The following is a 6,000-nucleotide window of genomic DNA, read 5'->3' as shown; positions in this document are numbered from 1 at the left end:
ATGCTCAGGAGATTTACTACAATGTTAAATCACAGTAACACAGTGGTCTCCGACTTAGAGCTTTTAGACATAAGCTCTCATTTTTCTTCACTTTGTATCCTCATACATTAGGGTTTCTGTGCTTTTAAGTAACTATTTTTCTCCTTAAACCTTAAATTAATGTCAAAGTTTACCTGTTATTTTACCCTGATAGTTTTGTCTTCAAATCAGACAGCTTAAATAAAATAATTTTGGAATGCTGCATTTCTTTAACATCTTCCCCCCGCCCCAGACCATCTCAAAACACTTTATGAAAAATAACCAACCTTTTCTTTATGTCAAAGGCACTTGAGTACTTAAAGGGAAATTGATTCTGACACAGCCCAAGTCTTTCTTCACCGCCCAGCATTCTCTTGTCCTGCTTCATTCTTTCTCTCTCCCTCTCCCTCTCCTCCTATGCTAACAAAACTTCAACGACCTTTGATTCATACATCTCTCTAACAGCTATACCTAACCATAGGCTGTTTCTTCTAAAGGCTTGATTACACCATACTTCACATCAAAACCTGTTTTCTTTCTGAAGTCCTCTTTTTTTTCCATACCTCTTTATCTTTCCGGTCACCTGCTACCTATTCAATTTACACTTTGTCATTCATTGAGTGAGCCTTATTTCCACAGTATCTTTTTCCTCCTTACTTCTTTTAATGAGCTCCACTTCAGTTCCACCCTCTTCCACCACTCTTTCAACATTTTTCTTAATTCCTTATTCTTTGGATTGCAAGCCTGACTCTTCCTTTGCATGTATTTCCTTTTTGCTTAAATCAAAAATCTGAAAATCAACCAGACTTGCTTTAAAGAAAATTTGTTTTTTCTTTCCTTACCATTTTTCTTTTTGTTAATCAGTTCTACTTCTTTTGGTCAAGAGAGTGTATCTCTTTGAACTTCTTGTGAGGGAAAACGTTTTCTTCCTTTTCCACCTGTTGAGTTTGGATTGGACATGAGACATCCAGAGGACATCTCAAAAGGTATAGGACTAAACAAAAAGGAAGAATGCTTACAACTATTTTTTTCACTGAATAAATTATTTATATTAACCCCTGATTTAAGGACTATGGCATGGGAGCTTGGACTGCCACTCTGTGCTTTGTTGGGAAACAATCAACAACAAAGGCATTTATTGATGACTATTTGAGACAACAGTTAACATTTTCACTCATTTAGTACTTGGCACTGATGAAGACAGTGCAGAAGAAAGACATAATGCTCCTATCAGACTGAGTGAGCAATGTTTTAACACCCTCTTTACCAAAAGGGTTAAACAGGTGCCCAAGCCACGCTTTAGTAACCGTAACACTTTTAAAACACTATCAGATAGCACAGTAGTTGCTTTCTTCAGAAGCAGTCTCAGGTTTGAGTTGCAGGTTTGAGTTGCTCCTCCATTATCCCTTCTCAGCACTCCCTGCTGCCTCCCCAGCCCTCATCTACCTCCTTGCAACTTTCAGCACTTAATGATGATGGCAGCAAGAAACATTGAGGTCTTTAATACTGGTATTAGTGTTAGCAGTAATATTATAGCCTGAGATTCTCTTATTCCACTAACTAATTCTCCAACTAATTGCTTTGCTCATTTCAGAAATGAGAATGGCAAGTAAGAGGAGATTTGTAAAGGCAAGTTAGAAAATCACCAATACAAAAATAGCGAATCGAGAAGCTGCTGCTTGTTCTCACGACACAAAAGCATATTGCTCCGCACTGGGATACTGACAATGTGGTGGTGTTGCTTTTACTATCGTTAAAGATTTGTTGCATCTTTCTTTCTTTCTTGGATATAAAAAAATCAAATATTGACAAAAGCAGTTGAAAGTACAGAAGATTAGTAAAGTTCTGAGTTTTAGCAAGAAAATGATCATTCTGAATAGTTGTCTCCCTCGGTAGAAAATAAAAATACAGCAGTCTCCCTTCCTAAAAACTCCAGAACATGCTGTTTTACCAGCACACGTGAACTATGAGCACCATCCAGTGGCAAAGGCTGTAAATCACATCTTTTATTTCGATTTCCTCTGCTTTTTTCCCCAAACCACAGAATCTAATTAGGCATTTAAATGTTTATATTAAATTTTCTGCATTTTTAAAAACTGGAATAACTACATTTCTCCTAATTTCTAAAAGATTTAGCAGTAGGAAGCTGTTTTTTGGTTACGCTGTATCTCAGCTGAACAGGGAAAGGTAGTCTTTCATGGTGGTCAATACACGTTTTTCAGAGTATCTAAACCCCTGGCAAATTCATCCTTCTTTCCTCGGCTATTTCTATCACAAACATAACTGATTCCTCCCTAGTGGGACAGAAGTGCTTTTCCCCTTATCCCAGCATGAGGATTCATCAGCTAACATCTGCTGCTCCCAGAGAACAGGGTTATGTTTGTTCTCACCTCTCTCTCTCTCTCTCTCTCTCTCTCTGTCTCTCTCTCTCTCGCTGTTCTTTTTCTTCTCTGTGTGATACTCTATACAGCATCGATAAAATTCTGGTTACATCAGAAAAACTAAAAAGAGGCAACAGGACTGTTTAATCCGTCCTGCATTTTGACTATGAGAACCTCTGTTGAAGAGTATGGAGGTAATGTCATGGCCTTAGTTTGTGCCATACAGATGCTGACTGATTATGTTATCTTTCTTTGGGGAAATCAGATCTCACAAAGCATATTGGTTTCAGAAACCTTAGGCCTTCTGCAATAAATTATATTGGAAATGTATTTTCACTTTCCACATGGATGATTTTGTTCTTAGGCTATTTCTGATTGTGTAAGACACAAATAGGATTTTCTTTAATTTTAAGCATGACTGCCTTCTGCAATGATATTTTCCTTTAAGAAAAAAGCAAATTAATTGTGGTTATGACTGACATGACACACAGATATTCTGGCTTTTAAGTAGATAAACATCTGAAACCTCTCTCCTCTAACCTCTATTCTTTTACTCCTTTTCATCCATAAGTAAAGACAGCCAGTAGCACCTTGCTCCCAAAGTTGAAATATGAAAATGATGTGAATTTCCTTGGTTTTAACAGCAACTGTGCATACTTTAATTCAGCATTTGTTTCAGTCATAGCTGAGGACTTGGATGTTATACTTATTAGTAATTATTGGATGTTATACTTTATAGTAATTATTTTTAATGCTTTGAAACCTCTGCATCTAGGTATTTTTTCGACCAGCCTTGCTTTTTCAGGCAGGAGAGACAGCACTTTCATTCTTAGCCTATCAGATTAAACCAGGTTAAAGGAACTTCTGCCCTTCAGGGTGTTCAATCACAGTTGGGAACAAACTATGAACCAAACATCCAGCAGTAGACGGGACATGCATTCTGGGCTTTTTCAAGCCTGAAAGATTTCATGGAGCAGAGGTGAGATGTGCTAAGTGGAGCTATTAGGAAGAAACTGATTAAGAAGCAGTGTTTTAAATGAGTGGAAAATCTAAATGCTCATTAAGTGTTTAAGTAGACAGGCAAAAGGGCAGAAACAAGGCATACATTCCCCAGCAGAGTAATCTTCAGCAGCCTGCTGCAGTGGCATTAGTCCCCTTTGTGATGTTTTAAGTGGAAGCAGCTATTGCACTTTGATCGCAAGCTCTCGCTCACATCCTTTTTAACAAGCCTTGGGTAGCAGCAGACATCTGGGCACATCGCTTCCCATTTAAAACTAGAGTCTATATAACTAAAAGCGCCTGTCACTACAGGCAAGGAGTCTGTAACAACTGACTTCTGCGCTCTTGAGGACTGGGCAGAGGGGCTGCATGACAACTACGCTGAGCAGTCAAATTACTTCAGAAGCCTGACAAGATGGCAGAAATCTGCTGCTGCTGCTCTGCCACAGCACACACTTCCTCAGTGTCTCTAATGCTGAGCCCTTATACTCCTTGTAATATTGTCAACTGGCCAGCAGTGTACACACAATCTGCTTAAATTGCACCAGCTCTCTCCCATTAGACATTTTAGAGGTCTACTTTATTCAATGTGCACAACTAACAAGTGTTAAGATAAGCCTGGTAACTAAATGTAGCTTTTTTCTCAACTAATGCTACTAGTTGAACTTTCAATGATTGGAAATAACTTCAAAAACTCACAGGTTAAAGAGTGGAAAATTATCTCTGAGTATCCTTCCAAAGACTACAGGCTTATCCCTAAAGAATTTTTTCAAGTTTCTAAGATATTTTGATGGATTTTGTTTCTTTTCTTTTGTTTGGCATAGCTTTTCCACACTGACATGCTCAAAGCTGTACCCTTGAAGCACACAGCTACAATATGTTAGAACACTGTTGCTCCCATGTGGACAAGCAGAAGGCACTTACCTCTTGGGCCACCAGCATCCCAAATAAGCCTTCACAATGTTTCTTCCTGCATCAAAGGGCAGAAAATGGACAAGGAATGATGGTCAGAGCCATGGAAGAGCCCCAGTTCAGTCTCTGGCCTGTGGAACAGGGGTAAACTGAAGTAATGGAGAGTAGGATGGTGAGACATCCATCTCTGGTTATGATTCTGAGACTTGCATTTTCCTTTGATTAATGTTTGTCTGATGCTGGCACAACGCATGTAGGTTCTGCCCTTTGTCATTAGAGTTAGTAGTCAGAACTTACACTTAAAGTTCTTTAAGGTAACAGTAAATCATGTAGGAGCTTACAGAGTATCACGCCAGTTTTACAGCGCTACATCAAGTACTGCATTCACAGTAAATGATCTTGTCCAACAGTTTTACTATGATGACTGATTTAGCTCTTTCATTTGTTTTTAGCTTACTTTAGCATCTCTATTCAGCTGCTAAAGATACCTTTAGATGGTCCAGCTGAGGGAAAAGCAGGCCATGGTTTAACCACAGCCAGCAACTGAGCAACACATAGCTGCTCACTCACTCTCCTGCCTGGTGGGATGGGGGAGAGAATCAGAAGAATAAAAGTGAGAAAACTCATTTTATAAAAAACAAGTTACTATAAATGCACAGTTATGGTAAGCGTACTAGGAAATCACACTGAAATACCTTGTCAATCTCTTTATTCATAGGTTAAAATGTAATGACATACAGTTCTTAACAATTACTGACTGAAAAAAATTATCTGCATAAAACAGAAGCAAAACTGAAGGAGACTAATTAAAAAAAGCCATCTTGCTTCAACTTTTGAAACGATTACATACAGAATAATATACATATTTACATTACAAGTATATTATATAAATATAATATATATGTAATCTTGTAACCACAATAAATATCAAGGTCTTTTTTTAGGCACACAGCATAGAAAAAAATGCAGAATCTGCACAATCCTTAAGATCCTTGGAGTGACTCACTCTTACATTGTTTTCACACTGAAAAAAGCAAATATTTTACACAAAATATACAACCACAGTTTATGCAGTCCCCAGTGAACAGGGAATCTTTCCTCGCCTTCCCGTAAGTCTACTCCTTGATTTTCTAATACTATTGCTCTATACAACTATTATATAAGAAAATAGTTTGCAGGTTTGTTTTTTACTCAGATAATAGCCTAAGTAATTATCAGTGCTAACAAAATAAGTACAGCATATCTACATAAGGTATATACAAATGTTTTCACAAACACAGGTTTGGTGAGCTACTTCTGAGCTCACTTTGAATACTGGGGAGTTAACCTGAAAGCAGAAAAACTGGATTTTCTGTGACATTACCTCAGAAATACTCTTATCATTTGAGTGAGACCTGGTCGTCAGAGATAGAAAGCTTTAAATTTGGAAATTAATTTGGAAAATCAAATGCTTGGCTATGCTGGCAGATGTAGGCTGCCATTCATTTTGAGTGTGTTCCCATCAGTGCAAACGCAAACCCACAGAACTAATCCAAAGGGAGTTTTCTCTAACCTGTACGTACAGTCATGACATTTTAAGGACTGTCACTATGGAGCACCTGAGATTGCACCCTAGGAATGAAGCTGACCACTTCTTGTAGGAGAGACATGATCAGTGAGAAAGGAGAAACAATGAGTGTATTATTTTTCT

This window comes from Gallinula chloropus (assembly GCF_964237585.1).
Source record: "Gallinula chloropus genome assembly, chromosome: 1".
NCBI classification, from domain to species: domain Eukaryota; kingdom Metazoa; phylum Chordata; class Aves; order Gruiformes; family Rallidae; genus Gallinula; species Gallinula chloropus.
The sequence above is the reverse complement of the archived record's forward strand: the minus strand, read 5'-3'. Positions refer to the sequence as shown.